General features: G+C 33.6%; 1 protein-coding gene and 2 non-coding genes across 6 annotated transcripts in view; 1 reads left to right on the top strand and 2 right to left on the bottom strand.

Moving 5' to 3' along the window:
- Positions 1-25,331, top strand: part of Dgo (ankyrin repeat domain containing protein 6 diego) — a 321,616-nt gene that overhangs the window by 222,507 nt on the left and 73,778 nt on the right. The gene's annotated exons all lie outside the window — the stretch shown is intronic.
- Trnal-caa (transfer RNA leucine (anticodon CAA)) lies at positions 11,360-11,479 on the bottom strand. The gene is made up of 2 exons: positions 11,442-11,479; positions 11,360-11,404 (listed from the first exon to the last, which is right to left on the bottom strand). It is a non-coding gene; the product is annotated as a tRNA-Leu (tRNA).
- On the bottom strand, positions 22,534-22,652 carry Trnal-caa (transfer RNA leucine (anticodon CAA)). The gene is made up of 2 exons: positions 22,615-22,652; positions 22,534-22,578 (listed from the first exon to the last, which is right to left on the bottom strand). It is a non-coding gene; the product is annotated as a tRNA-Leu (tRNA).

Here is a 25,331-nt window from a genome sequence, read left to right as displayed (position 1 = left end):
GACTACCGATTAAGGGAACGAAACGTTACACCGCGAACATCATTGCCACGGACTTGCACTTTCGCTACGTGAACGATTAAGTGCACGCTAGATACAACAATTTCTCTGAACCCTATTTACAGAAGCAATTTATGGGGGTAGCCGCGGAGCAGCCCGACGATCAATAAAGAATTCACGATTCGAACGCTCGCGTGTTCCTGCACGGCTACGCGATTTATAAGGTATCGAGCCCGTTTCGATTCGCATTAGTTAACGATTACACATCGTTTAGATCGTGTTTCTTATCGCTCCGTGAACCCCCGTGTTCTTTCGATGATTCGTTGACCGCGCTGCAGCAACCGGCGAACCACGCTCTCTGTTTACCGGCTGTTTTCAATCGGTTTCTTGCCAGTCGCTTGCCATTTGATCATATTTCGGTAATCGATTCCTGGTCGATTAGCTTTCAATGGCATCGCTCCTCGCGAACTTTCGATTTAATCCTCGCGCAACGTAATGTCGATGAACGTAATTTAATTTGCAATGAAGCGCCCTTTCTCGGAATTCCACAGAATTAATCTGTAAGATATTCATCAGCTTTACAAATCGAATAACTTTTTCAGTTTTTATTGTATTTACTTATTACCGTTGAGTATTATCTATTATTTTTCATTGTAAACAATAGTATTAGCCGTGATAATTGGCCATTGTAACGTTTACAAAAACATGAATCTGTCAAATGTATACATCGCACTTATATTAAAATATTGCTGCATATTTTGAAATATATAACCTTTACAAAATTGGAAAAACTGCGATTTTCCTGATTTTTCTTGTTGCTAAATTCAACTGTAATTTTTATAGGAATATGTATAAACATTGTTCTTCGAACATCTCGAAAATTTTACATCGCTCACAAAATATTTGTCTCTCTTCAAATGCAAAAATCTTTTGCAAAATGGAACCAAACGATTTGAAATTTTTTGAAGTATTAGAGGGATTATTTTACTAGACAAATTGTATGCAAATTTTTGTGAAAATTGTAATTGGTTGAAGCGACGAGGAAAATAATAAAATCGCAGTTTCTTCAATTTTGGAAAGGTTATATGTTTTAAAATGTGTTCCAATATTTTAGTATGAATACTAAACAATATATACATTTGTTAAATTAATGTTTTTATAAGTGTTATAGCTAATAATATATGTATACAAACTGCCCAAAAATGTCTAACAATCGGAAAATGGCGAGATCCTGAGGTTATTATTAACGAAAAACCAATGAGAGTGCTCCAAAACCAAGTGACCAATGAGAGCAAGCTCGACTAGCGCTAGGCAATCGAGCCAATCAACGGAACTTGAACTTTGTCAGCTCATTGGTCACTGTTTTTCTTTAATAACTCGTAAACAAAGCCGAGAATTTTATTTTCGCTAAGGAAAAAAGTTGCTTCAAAGCTCCTTAGGAACCCTTTATTTCTTGATTTCAACTAACTCTTGAGACATCCTGTATATATAATTACACAACATATTACACAACAATAAAAAACAATAAATGAAAATCCAAAATTTCCACTAAACATGTTCAACCTCTTACCTATGGAATTCATTTGTTAAAAAGAATTTGTATATGTTTTATCGGTCATACTGTACCGAATTTCTATTGAGAACGACTGTTGTTTATAAGCAACTTTTATGTAAAATTAAAAATTTAAGTTCTCATAAAATGGCTGAAATCTATAAGCACGTTCCACAAACATTTTCATTATAGTATACCATATCAATACCTTCGAATTTTCTGCGTGTTTAACCCTTTGCAGTCGTATTAAATTTATACATAAGTCATGCTAGTCGTGATTAATTTCCTTTCAGTGAACAGTAATGAGATAACAATAATAAAAGAAGGAAAAACAAAATTTATTAACCCCGTTTTAATGTTTAGACATATGTAACACAATAATATGTTTGAATTTTATGTAGAAATAAAATAGATGAGAAAAGATAAATAAATTGCTTTGGTGGCTGAGAGTAGACATACGACCGCAAAGGGTTAATACTATCGAAACGTAATATAATCTATCGCAAGCAATTTCCATGAATGGACGGACGCGTCCCGCAGGAAATGCGATTTCAAACCGGTACACGTCCAGCAGGAAATTTTGTGAAATCGGATTACCTCGAATGCCCGATATCGTCGTATAGAATTAACACGTAGCGCAGTAGCGCGTGGTATTTTAATTATAGAAAATTGCTCGAATTGCGTCGGTTGTGTAGCAGCGTTGCGCCGCGTTTCACCGCGAGTGGACCAATCGTACACGCAGCTTTCGCAACGGTTTAAACCTGGATCACCAAGCGATTAAACCTTTTCGTCGAAAGATACGGTGTAATTTACGTAACAGAACGGTCGTGTTTTTACGATAAACATAATAAAGTAGAGCATTTCCTTCGCTTCGATCTTGCTCGTGTTATCGGATCAATTACATCGTTGAATGTAAGCTACGGTTCATTTACATATCTTCGCGTGTGACGTATATCAGTTTACGTGTAGATTTTCTAAAGACCTAATCCCACACGTTTCGAATCCCAACGAATCGGAACACGCGAGTATTCTGATCAGTTTTTGCAAATCAAGGATTAACTTAATTATTTAAACGTCTTTATTTGTACATAAATTGTGGAACTGGAAATCTAATTGTGTAGAACTTGATCGTTGAGACACGCAAAATTGAAAATAGTACGGAAATTTAATTAGTTAGATGGCAAGATCATGTTGAAACATAACGTCATCGTTGAGGAATAATTCTGGATAATGTAATACAAATACTAATATTTGGAAATATTAAGACTTGTAAAAATTTCTATAAAATTGACCTGGAAAGGAAATCTATTTAAAACGATGACTATTCATTTAGCACTTCTCCTACTAGTTTGAATTATTTTTAATTTTTATCTTTTTATTCTCCTGATATTGTTTTTATTATTCCATTTTGTGCCTCAAGTCTTTGTCAGAACACTTGAAATATTTTTGAAATGATTAATCATTTTTATATATTGGATTTACTTAGGTCCTTAGAAGTATGATATCATTTTAATATATATTTAAATATATTATCATTTTATTCGAAAATTTTGTATAATGAATAAAATAAATTTATTTTTTACTTGTGAATGACGACTGAACTAAATTTATGTCTTACTTGCGAATAACAAATAACTGAATTATCATTATTGACAAATAAGAAATAATTAAACTTAAATAATAATAAGTATTTAAATTTATTCACGAATGAAACTTAACTCCGAATAACAAATAATAGAACTTACACGTTATTTTAAACACGCCACACAGTGCTACTTCTGTCACTAATAAAATAATGATACAAAGATCTATGTAGTAAGAAATCTGTACTACAGAAGAAGCAACGTGTCCCGTATCATATCGTGCACTATGAACATTATCTTCTCGGCGATCATGTAACGTGTCATTCATCATTTACCTTTGAAACAGTACGGCAGAAAACAAACGAACCAGGTTACTGCAATATACACGTTACACATGAAATCATAGAGTATCGCAGTCAGAGCGGAAAATTATCGATGGTTCAAACAAACGCGTATCTGCAATTCGTGAACCCTATCGGTAGCACTGATCGAGTGAAAGTGAGCGTGGCTATTTGCTCTCCGTCTTTTTGCGGTGCCAGTGCTTACATGATTTGTTGAACTTTCACGTCTTCGTTCACGCGAACACGTTCAAGTGCAACATGTGCGATCGCTTTGGAAAATTAATGAAATCTTTGGGTCGCGTGATAGAAGCTCGAAATTCTATTATTAGACTGGATCATTATAGAAATTCTCATACTTGTGGGAAATTTTACGGAAATTAGAATTATGGATAAGTTCTTTTTATTGACTTAACAATTATATAGCTGTATTAACGCGCTCGTGGGCAGTACAAATTTAAATGAGCTGAGAAGTAGAATGACTAATTCTGTTTAAACAAATTATATTAACATGTTCCGTGCCATGTGTACCACCGGTGGTACATGCTTGCATGTTTATTTAATGGACTAAAAAATAATTTATAATAAATCTAGAATTAAAGAATTAATTTCCACCACAAGAATGGATCGTAACGAATTTGTTTTATTATTACATACGATTATTAATAATTACAGATAATATAGTAAATTTTAGCGGAATAACAAATGCCCAGAGTGAAGAGTCGAGTAAAAATAGCTCGGCATAGAACGTGTTAAGTAATAAATTATATTAACGTGTATAACAATTTCGGAAAATAAACTCTATATGGAACTGAATGTATGCTAATGTGACTTTTAGTTTTGTAGTATTAATGTTCATTATACAGTACAATGAAAATGAATACTACGCCATCTACATTACTATATACTATAGTATACATACATACTATACTGCATGCTAGTTGATATTAATTTTTCGTGAACGAACACTAATACATAATCTTCAAAATTAAGAAGGAGAGACAAAATTTATTGATTCCTTTTTGAAGTTTCGATTTATGTGACACGATATTATATTTTCATTTTACGTAAAAATAAATAAAGTGAAGATAAGTAAAATATAGACATACGATCGCGAAGGGTTAATCCCACATAATTGAAGCTATTTTTACTCAAAATTCAGAACACGTTTTCTAATCGATAGTACTTCTGTTTTATATGATTCATTGCAACTTATTCGTATGAAATTATGTACAATATCTACACTTTTAACAGTTTTTTAAATATAAACGGAATTGGTACCGTCAAAGTTATTTTGAAACTTGTTATAGCAATTTTTAGTGACGCAACTAGGGTGCATAGAATTGCATTTTCATACGATACTTTCATACGAAAATAATAAATTAAATGATAAATATAATTTTAATATTCTCATATTACTATTATTATTATTATTATTATTATTATTTTAATACACGCATGCATTGGTGGAACATTACAAGTTCTAATCGTTAATTTTTTAAAACTAATTCGACATGTGCGTTGTTCATTTGCGAGACAGAGTTTTGCATATTCTAAGTTGGCCTCGACAGAAACCACGGTCGAACACTGTAAGACAACCAAGAACCGCGGAAATACTTAAAATTAACAATTCTACAATTCCAGTTTACGATGTTTGAGATCATTATAATAAAATTCGAGGCGAATGTTCCTCGAGATGTTTATCCGTTTGATTTATGGCGGGACAGTACATTTAATATAGTTGCTCGGTACAGTTCAACGTGGCGCGCCGTAAAAGAAAAATTAATTACAGCTTCCCTGGTACACCGGGCCATGTTGGCCAGCAATTAGTTCGTACATAAAACCATTCCGCAATCGTCTGTTCGTGGTGGCGCGAGGTTTAGCTACATTGGCGACGGTCCAAGAATTCGTCTAATAACGAGGTGTCGCCGAAAAGTAAAAACCGCTTGCCCGCCCTAACAGTAACTCTTTCGCTAATGATACGCTGTCCGTTTAATTACTGTGGCCGAGAAATTAGAAAGGAAAGGTAAATGGCGGCGGACACTGTACAAATGCTATATACGGCTGAGTTACAGCTATCTGTTATCGCTGGTCGATGGCCGACCGCTGCCAAAAAATGGTTGGATTCGACATTTAGTACTTGGCAAATCATGTTGAACTCCAAACATTTGTCGAAATTTCCTGAAATTGTTTTTAAAATGCCGAAAGGAATTTATTGGACACAAAGCCTACGTAATCATTGTCTAAAAATGTCGCAAGGGTGTCATTGCAATTCTTATGTAAAACGAAATAAATAGAATGATTAACGAGATTTTTATAAAAAATGAAAAATGTCTGCGTTAATGGTAAGATACAGACGCTACAGAAATATTTATCCCTTCTTTAATAATTTCAATGAATTGCAAATAATACAATAATGTTTCTAAATTCTCTAAATGTTTTTATTATTTTATATTTGAGTTATTCATTGTTGTCATAAATGCATAAAGGCCACATTCTAATGATTATTATACAAATATCATGGTTCTCAACATAATAAAAGATTAAAACTGAAGGATCGTTGACTAAAATTTACATAGTGAAATTAGTGCAACTATGAAGCAAAACAAATGAAACTAAAGCGAAAAACTTCATTGTTTAAGAATAATTAATCTGCAGAAGTCGATTTTTCTATTACAATAAATCTAGAAAGATGTGCGTGTTCTATTATAAAGTAACAATTAATTTTTCTATTCCCTGAAGAACTAATTGAAAAATATTAGTAATTGAAACTGTGTTTGAATTGCTGGCACTGTAAACAGGTGTAAAAGAACAATGTGTCACTTAAAATGTCAACATCCAAGTAACTGTAGAGAGAATTATAACGAACTGAGATGTTTGCCAGTTGCCACTATTTGCTATAGTGACTTAGGGATACGCGATACATACGAAGACAAACTACCATGGCAAACGTAAATCAAGAAACCAGTCAAGGTAAATGTAGAATCATCCGATGGACGTGGAGCAGGGATCCCAGCTGATTGACATTTAATGTGGTGATTAGCATATACATATGTACCTTGGATAGTAGGGATACATTTATTTCAGTTAAAGTACAGCAGAGTCTCTGCTATCCGAGGGCTTATTTTTATAATATCGCAATACTAAAATGTTCTATTATCTATTAAATCTACTATATTTATTATATCTATTGTATGTATTATTCCTATTATACCTATTTTCTATTATATTTATTACATCTATTATATTTATTTCATCTATTATACCTATTATATCTATTATATCTATTATACCTACTATACCTATTATATCTATTATATCTATTACATATCTATTATATATTATATGTGTCTAAATAGCACGATTAGATAATAGAATGTATAAGAACATTGTAAAAATAAATTTAGATAAGAGAGTCTCCACTATACCTTAAAAAATCTCAGATCAATACATTACTAAAGATATTATATTCTTTAATTTAATTCGTTGATTAACTTTTATGCAAACTGCTTTCTACGAAATGATAAAATGAATTTATTAATTCAAACGTACGTTGTAATAACAATAATGAAAAGTGTTTATCCGCGCACACACGATTGTCTCGACGATACGCGGTTCCCAGTGATTCTTTCGAATGACAAGGATGATAAAATTGGTTGATGTAAATGTAATAAAACTCTTTATTATAATAACACTAAATAACAAAATCGAAACTATAAACGACGTTGATTCTGTGACTATTATTAACTGATTACAATGCAGCGAATAACTAACAGATGAGAGTGATGGTTAGACTAATGAATTTCGTGTGAAGTGTGTGTTTGTACTGGAGATTGTGTTGCGAGAGTGTCGAGTGAGATGCTATTTGCTCCGAGGTAAATTCGGTATGGGCGTGCATTTTTGGTGGAACAAGCGGATTTGCTGATGATAGATTTCTAAATTGAGAGAGGGGAATGGTTGTCCTGCATGATTGGTTATTGACAGAGTAGAGACAAGAAATAGGTGAAGAGATAGAAGGAAAAGGAAAGAAGGAAGAGGTGACCGTCCAGAGTACTGGTCACCTCCAGGTATGAACCGTACCCCGGAACGGTACGCACGTGCGATCCGCATGTCTCGAGATTTGACCGTAGCAGGCAGTAAACCCGGAAAAATACCTCGACTTGCACAGGACATACGAAATGAAAGTTTTGTAAACGCGGTAGTAGCCTAACAGTTGGTGAGCAGCTGCTGATCATAATGTAATAAAGAGATAAAAATTTATTTGAAGTAACGAATTTTCAGAGAACTGCATGCTACGGATGGATTTGTGTTGACCAGGTCCTATAATTGTATTTTGAAGCGAAACAAAAAGTCTACGTACTGTTTAACTGAAGCAGTTAATTTCACAAGCAATCTGAATAATGATTATCGATTATAACTTGTTAGTTATTATAACTAGTTTATAATCATTGATCGAACAATATTTAGGCAAAAAGTATACTGATTAATGATTCACGATTATAACTCGTCAGTTATTGTAACTAATTGATAACGATTAATCAGATTACTTTTTCGTAACTTTTTTGGTCCCTTTTTTTAAACCAATTCTGGTACAATGTTAAGACGCTGAAACAAAAGCAACTGAAGTATACTAAAAAAAAGCCGCGTAGAATTTACGCGTCTAAAAATAAATACCGTGTGAAAAGAGGTGCAGCTGTACACGAGTCCCATAATTATAGTGACGTGCAAGGTGTGTATCCCGGAGAAAATGTTGTAACTCGACAATTGTTAACACTCGCGGTGCCTGAAGCCGGCTGTGCTAGCGGCTAGCGAGAATACAGCTTAGGTTCGCCAGGCCGTATCCGTTACTCTTTACAGAAAAGTCGATCCGACATCAATCAGGAGCAGCATGGTGCTCGTTAGTCGAGCACACGATACAGGCTCAATGAAACAACGCGCAGGGAGCGGGAGTCATAAGTCACGGAACAAATGACGTTTCGCTTTTAATCTAGGTCGATAGAAACGAAGCAACGAACCTTTCCGCTCTTATTGTTGGTCTCCCCGCTGGAAGATCTATCGATTAGACGACAGTTTCCTCCTCTCTTTTTTTTTTATTTTTCCAATGATGAATGAACGCGGATCAGTCTCGATGGAGCGCACGATCCGTTTGACATAATATTGTTGATTAATGGAAACGGTAGATTGAATATCAGGCGATTTTTATTTGAACTGGATCGGTTCATGAACTTCTTAACCCTTTGCACTCGCAGAATCTTCTCGGATCATTTGCCAAAACTTCGAACGTATTTGTGTTCATTGAATAATTAGTCTGGTGATAATCTATTGTTTGTTATGTCGTTCCATTCTTTCAAGTGAAATTTTGTTCCTTTGTCTATGTAATATTGTAGCATCCAAATAAATGTACAGTAAATGTTTTTCTTTTTGTTTACGACGTTAAAACACGTAATGAAAGTTTCAGATTATTGAATATGTATGTTAATAGTTTATTTTGAGATACGTATATTCATACAACCAATATATTCACAATAATATATTTATTAATATATTCTATGTATTAATGTACTTCATATGTTCATACAACCAAACACCAATAAAGTATATTTCAGGGCAGAACTAAACACATTATACAAATAATATGTTATTTCATTTCATAATAATTTCCGTGACTATGATTTCTTCTGAAATAATATTATTCGAAATAATTATGAATTAAATTACTTTAAAAAGAAGTCTCATAAAGGAAGCATTGGTCTAAACAATTTGTTGCGAAAATTGTACAAAATAAAATCTTTTGATTCAATATTATTTCAGTTTTCTATTATCCAGTTTGTAACATATAATATTGGAATATTACGTATTACCCACAATACGATATTTGTGCATGGACAAAAACAAATCAATGTTCTTAGAAGCGATGGAAATTAAGATAGGAAAATATACACCTCGTATAAGTGCTTGGCCTTGTGAGGCACAAGCATAACAGTTTCGAATTACGAGGGGACCCTAGTTTTCTTTTTGGGGTTCCGGAAAGGCCACGGTCAGTCGTGGAAAATCATCTGCATAGAAAAGAGCTTCCTCACGCACCGTAAAATAAAGTTTCTTTTATTTAAAACTACACCTTAGTTTAACAAGTTCACGCCGGGGCCGATTTTCATTTGTTTTGCTATGAGGCGGCGCTGAAATTAATATCGCGCTTCATCTGGCGGCGCGTAGTTATTGCCTGATCAGACCTGCATACGCGTTGTTTGTTGCTCTGCAGTACAGTGAGATCTTATTGTGCAAGTTTTGTAACTCGTGCCGTTTTTTCATCCTGACCACAAATTTCCGACAGTAAGTATAATTAGAAAGGTGATAGGACAGTTTAGTGCGGGCCACCGGTGAGCCGCGCCGCCCGACGAGACAGTTTAATGCGGGCCACCGGTGGGCCGCGCCGGCGTGAACGTGTTAAATGTATTTAAACACCCATTTCCAATATATAATTTCAAATCGCTTTATCTCAAATGAATCGAAATTATTATGTTCATATATTGCTCTGAAATAAATTGTTTCAAACAGTAATATTTTATTTCTATTTCAAATAAAATTTAACAGTTACAGGGTACATTAATTTCATTAAAGGGCAATCTGGAGATAGTACATGCCTTGTGCGAATTCGTTTCGTTTACTCGAAATGCCACGTGTCACCTTTTAAGGGAATTATTACGCCACGGTGTGGTTCCAAACGAATTCTCGAGTCATTGTGTATACAGGTCACTTCTATTGTGTCATTGAGTTGGTAATCGTGTATAGAGTGATCATTGTGTGGGAAAGAGGAAAAACATTTATTCCAAAAGTAGTCTGAACAACGAAGAGGGCTAGGCACAGCTGTTGTTTGTGCTACCATGCTCGATGTTTCTCCCGGAAACAAAGTGAGTTTCGCAAGAGTGGTTGCGAATCGTGCGTCAGACCCGTATTATCCATTAGGCATAATAGCTATAGCAAAACATGGTGCAACGAATCGTTGGTGCCGGTGATCGTGCATTAATTTGACTGTTTCGTATAAATGCTGCACCATTAACTTAAAAATAAATTACCGAGAAAGAACTATTGCAATCATATCATTTTCTAGAACATCATCTATTAAAATTATTTAATATAATGAAGAAACTTAATTTTGCTTAGTATGGAGAAATATTTACACGTAGGATTATAATAATACCGTTTAATAATAGTCTCAATAAAGATAATATTATTATTTAATAAATCATTATTATTCTAGATTATTATATCATATTATATTATTATATTATTAATTATGTCTAGTTAATAAATCAAGTCAATTATATTATTCTATTATTCATTATATATTGTTACTATATTTATTGAGCTAACATATGCATTCATATTAAAAACATCATCATCGAGAACAAAATGTCTAATGCATAGTACAGTATACATATGTAGTATAAAGAGAGTACAACGCACTATTACATTAATAATAAATATTTACTTCACGATCCAACAGCAAAATAAATAAATTGTTAACTATTGCTGTATAAATTGCTCCTGTTATACATTATTCTACATTTAAAAATATACCTCCACTACTTATTACTGTAAACAAATTATATTTTTTATATTTGAATACAAGTTCATCGCATAAAATATTTAAATGTAATCAAAGAAAAAGTATCACGAATGCAAGTAAAAGAAAAAATTAAATGAAATACAATTTTTGGATATTTTGAAGAGAAAAAAAATCTGTTTCACGTTACCGGGATTCGAACCCGCGACGCCGCTGTTGTCGAACGGACAGTTATCCAGTAGAAAATAGTCAATGTTTTACGTCATCGAATTGCGATTTAGCACGGAGAAACATTGTCAACGAATGAAAAATTGACAAAAAGATTTGTCAGAAGTGGGATTCGAACCCACGCCCTCAGAGAGGACCAGAATGCCCAGAAACCCGGAATGAACGGGTAAGGTGTGAACCTTGAGTCTGGCGCCTTAGACCGCTCGGCCATCCTGACATTGTGGTAACAGAGCGTAAGATTAGCTCTATATGCTGCAGTGCTATATATAACCATTATTAATACGAAACACACGTATTATTCGATTCGAAATTTATTCTATTCACCCAAAATTATTATTAATATAATAAATTGCAACTTTCTAAAAATTACGTTTGTACTTATATACTGAAGTTTCAGAGTCAGAAATGCAACATATATATACATTGATATGGAAATAATTATTCAATTTATTATTCATTATAATTATAATTATAAAAATTATTATTATATTATTAAGAATGGTATATTGAATCAAACAATCCAATACCATAAATAATATTGTTAATTGGACATTTCTAAAATGTCTGAAATTAATTAAATAAAAAATAAAATGCATCTGCGCAAATAACAATAATTTTGCAGTGCGTGATTTTAGTGAACTGTTTTTTTTGTTTTAAGCAATTATTTTTCATTTTAATGAAAATTGCAAAATACAATTGAAGGTTTCTGGAAAGTGCAGTGAGATAAAAATGATTAAATGGCACGTTCGAATTAGTGACTTTGACCATTTGTCAATGCTTGCGTAAGCACTCTAATCGCAGAAATTAATCTAATGTGGCGGCGATGAAATCATTGTACGTTGTACGAATTTCAGCGAGCTCGAATAATACTATACGCGTGTCTCGTAGATCAATCTGTTCGTTTATAAAATAAATTAGCCACCGCCTTGTTTCTTTGGAAACCCGGTTTCATAGAATTCAGTAGTGTATGTGGAAATCACAGGCCTATGGCGATGGAGTCGATTCGAGCAACAGTCATTCTTACAACGTAACGGTGTATATATAATTTTAAACAAGTTTACAAATATATTTAGCTAAACAAACTTGTTATAAATGCTAACAAATTTTAGAGAAGCAAAAATATGTATTTCTCACTGAGAACAATTTTTATATATTTTATAAACGAATCAAAAATTCGATTTATCGTATTTTAATCATTTATGTGCTTTGAATATCGTAATTTTGTAACAATTATTCTCATAATTCAAGTAATTCCAGGAAATTTTGATGAACAATTTTTTCACGAGGAAATTAGAAAATATTGTCAATAAAGTACGATAAACTTTATATTTCGTTAATGCAATCAATCTTATTGTAAGAAATGACAGAGATTATAGAACGACAATGAACCGAACAAAATCACGTCAATTCCAACTTCCAACTCATCAGTGCTAATAGATGTAAAAATTTATATCCTAAAGGATTCTGTATATTGTGTATAACATAGTTGTTTATTATATCGTGCACATTGAAATATTTTCGTTATTTTTGCCGATACAAAAACGTATGTCATGACAACTTTGTTTAGTCCAAAACCAAGATCTCAAGGTAAATTTTTCGAGTATTAAAAATCATCGGAAATTTTTACACATTAACCTCCTTTTTATAATGCAATACTGTAGTGCACATAAATACGAATTAAACGACTTCTAACACTATGACTTTTAAATGATCTTTACAAAATAAAGATTAATATGTAAAACATGATGTCCTTCAATATTAGATAAAATCGGCTTCAAGAGAAAAAAAGTATTAATTATAATATTCTTAGCTTTGAACTAAAAAAAGTTATCTTAACACATCCTTTTATATTGGCAAAATTAACTGTTTATGCTTAGTTATATTAGGTTGGAAACTATAAAACGGGCGTCGCAAATAAACAGAGACTAAACAAAAACGTCCGTTTCATAGTTTCCAACCTAATATATCATCGTTTTAGAATGTAAGATTTTACATCTAGTTTGACGAAGTTTATTTAACTTAGATACTAAATTCTACAAACTGTAGAGTTCCTCTTCTTAGAACGAAACTGAATAAGTCTTATATATTTTTTTTTTCTATAAATTCATAAAATTTCATTACGATCGTTGGAAATAACAGATTTCCTTGACATGAATTATTAATACCGAGTTGAACACGGAACCGCCGTGGTTGGCATTTGCGACTGAAGAAATTTAATCCTTGATAGAAGCTCGGAAAGCGTCCTGCTAGAGAGTGACCAGAAAGATCATACGGAGTAGATGATCCGACACGAATGCCCGATAAAACCGGTTAAATCGGGAGCACTGTAGTGGCCCCGGAGCTACCCACAACTCTGACAATGCCATGGGAACAGAAGAGGTGCCACATCTCCGGCTTATTATACGAGCGTCGTTAAATCGGCTCTATCTCAGCTGTTCGGGATGCCCGCGTCGAAGACGTGCAGCGTGTCGTTATGGCTGTCGGGGGAGTTGCGGCCGCGGTTACAACCCGTCTGTCTATTTTACGATCATCGAATCGTCGCGTCGCGTCGCCTAGAATAAGTTTAGAATAAGTTTGGCTGGCATCCAACAGTATTGCATCTCTTACGAGATCTCGCACGTAGAGACTCGTCAATTTTACAGCCGTTCGTTCAATAGATTTTACAAAGCCGTGATTCAAAGTTAAGAATTCGTTAAATAAGTTTTTTAATGAATATAGTAGGTATATGTAACACATTGCACTCACTTGGTGACTCTGAGGCTCTCTCTAAAATTGTTATTAACCCCTTGCCGTGCCATGTTCTTTAGAAGTTGCACGATTAGAATTTCTTCGATCGCACTAAATTCTTAGATGAAAAAGGAAATTATATATTTATCGTGTGCTTATATCTACTTGAATGTTTAAATATTGGTAACGGGGGAATAAAATTTTATTCCCAGTTAAAGGAACGGATGAATATTCATACCTGATAGCTTATTACTAGAAATCTCCATCACGAGTCTGACTCATTAAAGCACGGCAAGGGGTTAAATAATATTTACGTTGTCGAACCTGCCTATATTTTAAAACACTGTTGACAATGTAATTGTTGTACAAAGCTCTATTCTACATGCATAAAATGTAATAAGGCATATGAAATAGAAGTCTATTTTGTCAGAAAGAACTACTTTGGATTTAGAATTAAAATGGCTTCGGGTACAAAGGGATGTAATATCTTGTAACCATATTCATCACCGGATTGACAGTTGGCATACAATTAATATTAAACTAATAATTAAAAATTAGATTATAATTTTCAATGTACAAATATTGAATACAGTAATGTCAATCGTGAATCTAAAAATTATTTCACATATACAATATTGTATATTCGTTTTTAATTATTTTTTTGAACATTTATGGGGTCCATTTTAACAGATGTTAAAAGATGTGGTAATTAGAACTTTTTATTAACACGTTGATCATAAATACGTCATATTTGTTTTTGATTACTTTAATACTCATTTATTAGTATATTCAAAGTGCAACAAATTAAAACAGCATTCGTTATTACAAATTTTAACTCTACAATTTCAGTTTCATTAATTAAGTCCCGCATTCTGACGTTATAGGACATCCTGGGGTTGATCGTTAATGATTTGTTAACACTTTAACTAAAACTTCAACAATTTTAAAAAGTCGATATGTGACATTAACTACTTCTTAAGTATTCCTCTTTTTGGGTCCTAATTAAATTTGGAAGGCATAAGAGATTAGTGTAATAATTAAATTTCGAAACTGAAGGAATAATTCCATCATCCATTTATGAGTGACACAGCAATAGAAGTGTTAAGAATAAACGTCAATTATTAATCTTGGAAAACTTGGAACGACTATACGTATACATATAATGATGGAACGCGAGTAAGGCGTTTATGTAAGAACTCAATTTTCCAAAACGAAAACATAAAAAATATAATTTGAGCTGCTTAACTTGCATTCACTTTTTAATTGGGTTACGTTCCTTTACATAGCTCTTAGACGCATTAAAATTGATAGATGCTAACGGTAATGATAATCTAATCTGAGGCTTGCTCTAGTATTATGAATCATATTTCTTACTTGACGGTACCGTAAGCAAATCTGGAGAAATGATAGTCGCATACGCACACACATTGCATTCAAGGTGCAACGGTATAAAAAATCTAGTTTATTTTTCTTCTGGGAACAGTTATTTCTGTGTTGAAAACAGTTTCCAGTTATCTCTCCTTTGGAGACATCTTTCATGCGCATCAGCAGCCTTCTAAATAACGAAATTGAAATCAATACGCCTAGTAAATGAAAATGAAAATGTTCAATATATATATTTTAAAGTTTTTGAAGGTTATGGTATAAGTCATATAAAAAGTACAGAAACTAATCACTGTTCGATAACCTTAAAATGCAAATAAGTATTTTGCAAATTAGCCGTAAAAATACAACCACTATATGTATATACAGTACAAAGCGTAGTTTTGACTACAGGACGACAACAAATGGTAAAGGAAAAACAGAAAAATGTCAATGTTTTTTTTAGAAAAGACAAATTAATTTAACTTAATTCATTAAGTTATCCCGTGATTAATATAAGTGCTGCTATCTATTGTTTATTCACGATGAAATCGACTACGATGACCGTCCATATTCATTCTTATTATTAATATTTTCCCTGTAGAAACGTTTTTATCTTTCAAACAACGAATTTTGCAATAAAAGCCCGATCAATGATACAAAAAAGAAGCTGAAAAACATGAAATAAAACGAAATCATTTTGCAACAAACGCACAATTAATCCTTCAGAAAGAGCAACTAAAAAACGCGACGAAATAAAACGAAATCGTGACGAAATAAAAAATCGAAATAAAACGTTCACCGAAGAAAAAGGAAGCTCGAACAGTTCTCGCTGTCATCGAGCATAGCCAGAAGCTGAACCGAAAGTAATCCGGATTTAATTACCGTTTAAAACTTACTAATCGCATTGGATAAAAAAGTGGGCGAAAGTTGAACTATGAAACAGAATTCGTCATCATAAAAGCCATTCGTTCGATGCGACGTTAATTGAGAGCGAGCACCCGTCGCCGTAGGAATGAAAGCCAAGCGTGTTTTGTCTGTGCGTTACGGTAGACTGGTTTTCGCGAAAGGGCCGCGTTTCATAGCAATTTATTAGCGACGTTACCAGGCGACGATAGCCACAGTGAAAGTGCGAGAGACGGCCGTGAAAAACGCCGTCGCGACGAACATGGCATTACAACCGCGATAATTAGCCGCGAAAGTGTGCCGATAAAAACTGTTTATAAACGGGCGGGTGGTTTTTCTACGGTCGATTCGATACCGTTCGCATAACGAGTAAGTAACGAGGTGCACGCGTCGGCGTGCGAGACCTCGTGCGATTTTTCCGTTCGTCTATACCGCGGTAATCACGTTATCAATCTTCCGTCTGCCATCGCGATCGAGAGAAATCGTAGTCGTAGTCGTCGTCGTCGTCGTTCGCGGAAAAACTGTGTCTAGCCGCGCCGATATATACTCGATATAACGTGAACTCGGGCTCCGGCCACTTTTATCCAATTAAGTTGACACGTATTTCACGTTTGTCGCCGGGACACGGCTGTTATTTTACGCCGGGCTGGCCCAGATTTCTCTGCGCGCTTTATATGGGAAAAACGTGTACCACGATCTTTAAGAACCGCGTCAACTTCGTTAACATTTTCGCGTCTTCTGACATTTCCGTGGCGGCCGTCTCAAAGGTTAGGGGGATGAAGCTACGATAGGGAACTGCTACAAATTGGGCGTGGAAATATCGGATTCTTGACGAGAACGCGCGGCAATACTGCAGAGACCTGTTCAGTTTGCTCACACTCGGGCGAGATTTCATTCGGATCACGGATAAGAGGTAAAGGCTAACGATGAATATTTTCTTCGGCATTTTCTTCGAATAACATTTCATTCGACGGTTTATTTGAAAGTTTAGTTGTCAGTTCATTCGACATTTTATTTGATAGTTTATTCGAATAACATTTTATTTAATAGTTTATTTGAATAATATTTTATTCGACCTTTTATTCCACCTTTTATTCCACCATTTATTCGACATTTTATTCTGATAAAAATCCGTTCAAATAAGACTTTATTTCAATGAGAATTCATTCGTAAGAATTTATTCATACAAGAATTTACATAGAAAGTAATCGATTTCAGTAAGACATCGATTATAGTTTATTAATTCGTTTCTTCCACGCTAATTTTCATAATCAATTTTTCTCTAAATAGATCGATTATCATAACCTTCCCGCGCCCGTTTGTATGGTTCTTGTCATCGTTATAAAGAAAGCAAAAAGTCACATATTTAAACAGGAATACGTTGAAAAAATCGATCGAGAATAATTTACATTACTATTCGAATAATTGATAATCTGTATTTAAATAAAATATTTTAATAAAGAATTACTCGAATAAAAAGTTAGAATAATTTCTTATGAATAATAAATAATTGTCATTCGTAGAAAATATTCTTCAAAAGAATTCATTCGAATAAATAAATAAATAAATAAATAAATAAATAAATAAATAGAATAATTTATTCTAGTTGCCGTTTGTTTAACACGTTGACGCCGGCTTAACCCACCGCTGGGTCATACGTGTCAGACCCGTGGTCGGCGTGCATTTGTTTATTTTACTTGCATTTCACAAAATAAATACTACAAAATAGGTTTATGTTATTTTATCTGAACATTATAAACAGATATTCAATAGTAAGAACATAGAAATTCAATATTATAAACTTAACATAATTATTTAATTTTTGTAAATATCGGGCGCCGACTCACAGAGAGAATCGTGAATATGGGCGCCGGAGTCAACGTGTTAAAATATTCGACTAAAAAGAATTCATTCGGATAATTATAATAACGTTTCTATATCAAATTCTTAAATAAACTCTTTTTAACACAAGCACATATTATTGATTCAAATTGTACAAATCATTAATAAATCGAACCTTTTCATTATTGCTACGAAATAGTATATTTTCTAGTTCGAGAGTTAAACACAGTTGCCGCGAACGGTAATCCGCGCAGAAGTCCGCGGTCAATTTGCTGCACGTCTCAGACTCTCCCGAACAGGCAACCTTAGCTTTTCCACCTGAAAATTCCTGCAACGTCAGTCAGAGTGTATGGGGCAAGGCTTTCGCGTAAATTTACGCCGAGCTGAAAGTGCAGAAAAAAATATCTTCCTGTACCGTGACCGACGCGGAATGCCGAGATCTCGGTGGTTCGCGATCAAACGGATGAGCGAGTCTGCAGCTCGAGGCTCCGCAACTAGAATGCAGCCGTGCGCGGTGTATGCAAAAGATTGTTGTGCGCCTCCGCGTCGACCGTGAACGCTCTACGTTACACGAGACGCGGCGAAGGTGAACAAACCCCCTCACCTGCTTCATATTGTATTATGTATCCATCTATATTTACCCGCGTCTCTTTCATTGCGGGCTACCGTGCGGCTAATTGAAGTTAGTTTTCGCGACGGTCAAACGCGATGTGAAAAACCATAAGCTATTATGCCGTGATCACTTTTATAGTTTTAGTACCCCTGAAGCGAAAACCATTTCGATTAACCCTCTATAGTTCGGCATTTTTATAAGGTCTTTTATAATATATGATGGTACGTGTTACTTGAAGCTAGAGTTTGCAGTATTCAAATTATTAACCCCTTGCACTATGACTCCTTCCACGCTGAGTTGATTTTTATTTATTCTTAATATTTTTCTTAATCGAATCAGGTAATTTTTGTTTCTTGTATTGCCTCTATTTACTTCCATTCCTTGACATTAATAACGAAAGAATTCATTTTGATTTCAATTTAGAAGAAATGAATAATATTCATATTTAGTAGAGCTTGAATAAAATCTTCACCACGAGTCTGACTCGTTATTATAGTGCCAGGGGTTAAGGGTAAATAATAATTTAAAATAAATACTTGAATGAATTCCTTTTAGACGAATGTTTTATTCGAACGACAATTATTGATTATATATATATATATATATATATATATATAAGGAATTATTCTATCTATTCATTGTATTTAAATTCTTTTAATAAATATTTTATTCGAATAACGGTTATTCATTCTGCGTAACAAATAATTCTATTTATTTATTCAAATGAATTCTTATAAAGAGTACTTTATTTAAGTAATAATTATTCATTATTTGTAATAAATTATTCTATCTGTTTATTCGAATAAATTTTTTCGCATATATTATTTGAATAGAAGTTTAAAATTATTAAAATTAATTTGTCTATTTTTAAATGAAACATAGAAAAGGATATCGTTACAACGAAAATACATGTTTTAATTTCTGTGAACATTTTTTGTCCCTTCCTTTAGTATTAGGGTTAATGCGAAGGGATTCAAGATAAAGGCCGCCATTGTTGCTTTACTTCAGATCGATGAAGTTCGCGTAAACGGAGTTTCACCATACTCATATTTCTTGATCTATATACCCATTAAAAGGCCCTCCTACCGACACCATCATTCATATTCAAAAATGAACCACACAGCCAGATGGTATGTCATTTCTTGCGGATAATTAAATTTAGTATGCGCATGGCAGCGAAATTTCATTTTAATAAAAGAGATCACAACAGCAGTGTACATAAATTGTAATCTGAAATGGTACGAGAGCCGCATAATTCAGACGAAAAGCATACTTTTATTTTATAATAAATCGAGAGGAGATACTCCAATTAAGCGAACCGGAATATGTATATGTGTATATATATATATATTCCGTTGACAAAATTGTTGGCCCACCCTGTCCGTTGTTCGGGACAGTGAAAATATATGATCGGCATTATATCGCACGGAAGGGTATACATTCAAAGAGGGATCATTTTCAAAGACGATAACCACTTATCAGACTGGAAATCCTGCGGGCTCGCCGTGGCAGTCTTGCGGCCGTTCGTGAGATAATGGCGAAGCTGCTGGCAACTTCTGACGTCGATTCTCTTTTTGGTCGTAAATCGGCGGCCTCTTAGAACCCGCGATAAATTACTTTACGCCTGAATCAGGGGTAACATCGTGGAATCCCAGGGAAATGTTCACCGGTTCTTCTCGTTCAGGAGGTACCGCTCGGAAAGCCGTAATGGCTGCCGCGTTACCCTCGGTAACGAGATCGGAACCTCGGTGAAAGGTGTGAAACCGGCGGAAATAAATGTTAATCCACTCAGAAATGCTGTCAGCTGTGCATCCAAACTCGCACCGCGATGTTTCTCGCGATATCTGACAAAGAATCAATCTTTGCGACACTTACAACTCTTTTATGATCGCCATATCACTCAACAATTTCATTTTGATAACGAAAAAGAGATAAGGATGAAGGAATAAAATTTGATTCGACGCTACCGAATAACTATCCACTCGAATAACAATTTATCCGAATAAGACGTTATCCATCTGAATATAATGTTATTTGTTATTCGAGTAAGAATTTATTTGTACAGAAATTCAGAATAATTTATTTGAATAAAAATGTTTTCATTGTTCATTGATAATCGTTTTCTCAAATATTGCATCAGAGAGTTTGTTGCTTTTGAGTAGATTGATCATTGATGTATGCTTGAGTAGATTGATGATTGATGTATACCTGAGTAGATTGATGATTAATGTTTAGCTGAGTAGATTGATGATTAATGCATAGCTGAGTACATTGAAGATTAATGCATAGCTGAGTAGATTGATCATTGATGCAAAGGAAATAATCGTACATTCCAGGATTCATATTTACATGTATGTTTAAAAAATTATATAAAAAACAATTACTAGCACCATTACCTGAATAACTTTTACGAATAACAAATGAAGAATTATTCGACTGAATAGATGGAACAATTTGTCAGGGATAATCAATCATCGTTATTTGAATAAAATATTTTTTGAAGGAATTCATTCGAATAATTATTTTTGGTAAATGTTTATTCGAAACAATTCTGATACAATTCAATTCTAAAAAATATATACTATACATATATACGATTACATATGCACGTATACAATACAATACAAGTCAACTCTGATATATTATATTTATTCACAGCTCAAAAAATATATAAACAACAATATATTCTCACATGTGTTGAATAAATTCCTCATAAGCGTATCTGTAGAATCTGTAGAATCGTAAATAGAAAAATTTGTAAGCTAGTTAACGTTAATAAAGCACAAGTGTTGAAAATACTAATGAGTTCCGAATGATCGAATAATAATCGTTGAGAATGGAGATGTAAAGGATATGTGTAACTTCGTGTAAAGAGAATTCACGCATGTACGTAAAAATCGTGAACATATTTAGCGAATGATATCTGGACGTGTTTCAATTTTATCTTGAATATTAAAAGCTGTTTCGTTTACTTATCTCTTTCACGGACCATTGAGTCTGCGTAACCGAATGATAACGATGTGAATTAAGAACGGGTAACTGGCGAGATACGTGGCGAAAATTGTTACGCTTCTATAGAACTGTACTTTATAAAATAGTTTATCTTATCACTAGAACGTGAACGTGGTTATAAATTGCGCTAGATTATAATTGAAAAATATGCAACTAAATTTTTTATTACTTCTAACATACTTGACACGCGAGTAGATCGGTGAAAAACAATTCGGTAAAGATTTAATACTGCACTATATAATGAAGTGATTGTTCTGTTATCGGAACAATCGATTCTTTATTATTAACTTGGATAATTATTCTACTGTGTTATACAATTGATTGTTATCCTATAATGTAACAATGAACGTGAATAATGTTTTCAAAATGGCAATATGTTGAAGGACATGTTAAAACTAGTTACTTAATAGATAAATAAATAACAAGAAATTAATGCACTTTGAGCGAATATAATTTATGTAAAATTCAATGGAATTTTTATTTCATTTTTCATTTATTGAAACCGTTTATAAAGGGAACAGAATTTTATTTCGTTCCAATCTCCACCGCGTCTATAAATATATGAATTTACATAAAGGATGATAAGGTTAACGATGTAACTATCGTAACTAATCTATAATTACATACACAGTATAACATATAAGTATAGTAACGCAAGTATCCACAAGGGTGTACTTGCTTGCAAGATAAATATCTTATTTCGCATGTAAACAGTTATTAACATTTAATTGTTAAATAGTTGCGACAAGGTAGACGCGTCCGTGTAATATACCATGAATATTAATAATGAAAAAAGTGACAAAAGAATTTGTCAGAAGTGGGATTCGAACCCACGCCCTCAGAGAGGACCAGAAAGCCCCAGAAGACCCGTCGTACGGGCAAGGTATTACCTTGAGTCTGGCGCCTTAGACCGCTCGGCCATCCTGACATTGTGTAGGCTCTGCTCAAATTAGCAGTCAGAAGCCGACGGACTAAGTATAGCTTCGAACGCATGCGCGGACGGTTAATACGAATACTTATTAAGTTACTGTATGTGTTGTAAATTATGTTGATATTGGCCTTCTCTGTAGATGATAGATAAAGTCTAAAAGCTTTTCCTTCAACCTTTTGACAAACAGACGCTTGGCAAATGTTATAGATAGTCCTACCAACCTAGGAACAGAAAATAAAAAAAGAATAAATAATTAATTTACATTTTATAAACAAATTCACCTTACTTTTTGTTCTTAGTAGTATAGGTAGATAGAACAGTTTATACACATTAGGTACTGATAAATAAAGTAGCTTATTTATACTATATATAGGTAGATAGAACAGTTTATATACATTGCATACTCATAAATGAAGTTTAGTTTAGTTTATTCTTGTCAGATATAAATAGATAAAATAGTTTAACTATATCATACATAGATAAAGTATCATATCATTTATATCGCATGCAGATAGACGGGATAGTTTATTAATATTACTCACAGATGAATGAAGTAGTTTATTTATATCATATACAGATAGCTAAAATGGTTTATTCGTATTATATGCAAATAGATAAAGTAATTTATTAATTTTACATACAGATGGATGACGTAGTTCATTCATTTTACATACAGATGGATAACGTAGTTTATTCATACTACATACGGATGGATAAAGTAATTTATTTATATTAGATACAGATAGATAAAGTAATTTATACATATTACATATAGATAGATGAAGTAGTTTATTTATCTTAAATGCAAATAAATGAAATAGTTTACACACACTTCTAGATTGTTTATTCCTATACGAAATAAGAATTGTGTGCACTATTTGTAAGATGAAAGAAGTACGTAGACATTTATATTCTATTCCTTGCAATTTGAATGAAATGAAAATAGTTTTTTTTCAATGCTTTTTTACAATATCGTCATTGATCCACTCATTTTTGCGATAAACGCGTAAAATCTACACTCGACACATTACATACAGATAGATAAAATATTTTATTTGCATTCAAATCATTTCATAAAATATGTTTGCCTTTTTACACATTGTTATTATAGATATTTATACTGATTAAAAAGGTGACAATAATACAATAAATTATATCTATTCATAATTTTAGTAAGTTACCAATTGAATACAATTTATGTTCATAAAACATGAATGTATTATAATACATTTAAAAATGATCATTAATGTATATACCCATAGTTCTTTTTAATCAATGATTATTCTTCTTAATCAATTTAGTCTATGGTAAATCTATGTAATCAATGTAATTCAAGGTAATAATTCTAAAATTAATAGATGACTCTTCTTCTTAATGATCGTTTCAAATATACTGTACAAAGAAATTATAGAACAGGAAAAATCGGATAAAAATTGATCAACTTTGACTGACGATAACTTCGGAAAAAAAATCACCATTGAATGTTATTTATTTTTCTAAATTAAGTTTTGAAACCTCTACTTTAACATAACGTTCCCGGATTTTAAGTTTAATGCAGCTTCATCATTATAACTCTACGAGGCCACACTTGTCACATTGAAAATTGACAAGTTTGGCAAAATGCACGGACTATGTAAAAATTTTTTCAGAAAATTCGCCTTTGATTTAAAGGTTTCATTATTTTATATATTTGAAGCGGATTTGATCTTCTTATTTGCGACCTCGTTTCCCTGGATTCCCACGTGGGATGGAATCCATGATAATCCACTTCTTTATTATCTTTTCCTACTACAATTGGTCTTTTTAGTATTTCCTGTATACTTGATACATTGGCTGTTTAAATTTTTATGCTTTCAATTATAATCCAGGAATTTTCGAGCATGATACATTTAGTTGAATTGACTGCTTCAATTATTTTAAGAGCTGCTCCAATGTCGTATTTCTCACAGAAGAAAGCAGAACTTGTTCCACCGAGACTGTATTTATACGTACCTGTTCTTCGATATTTTTAAAATAAATTTTGTATTAGCTACCTGAAGTGTCAACAACAGTCAGTTTTTTATTACCGATTTCTATCATAGAAAATGTTACAATAGCCGTTCTTCTTGGACCCCGAATAAATTCGTCTAAATACGATCGCGGCTAAGTTTAGACTAGCAGCGTCGGATCTCAAAAAACGGAAACCATAAGGATACGAGAAATAAAAAAAAGTGTTCGCAGGGTATCGGTTTAATGGATCATTTTCGCGGTGCTCCTGTATCCGTAAGAAATCGCGTGTAATGACGCGTAATTGCGCAATCTAACCACTTGTCAATTACGTCGCTATCGGACGTACCGGCGAACGAAGGGGCGACCGGGGCGGAGGGTGAGAAGGGAGCACAGGGTAAGGGAGTATATGGCGAGATGAATCTGCATTATGCTGTTGTGCGCTTAGATCCGTCTAAACGGATACGGTGGAACTGGTTTCGACCTCACAGAACGTTTCGTTCGGCGCTGCGCGGCGGTTCCTGGAGTCAGGTCTCGGCCTTAATCCGGCATGCAGATGCGTTATCCAGCGGAGGGGATCTTTATATGTATACCTTCCCCGTCGTCGTATTATGCGCGCGTTGGCTACCGTAAATCTGCCAGCAGGACCCACCAGTTGTCAATTATTTCATTATCAACGCGATAAATCTC

Source organism: Augochlora pura, chromosome 11 (genome assembly GCF_028453695.1).
Source record: "Augochlora pura isolate Apur16 chromosome 11, APUR_v2.2.1, whole genome shotgun sequence".
NCBI classification, from domain to species: Eukaryota; Metazoa; Arthropoda; class Insecta; order Hymenoptera; family Halictidae; genus Augochlora; species Augochlora pura.
The sequence above is the reverse complement of the archived record's forward strand: the minus strand, read 5'-3'. Positions and strand labels throughout refer to the sequence as shown.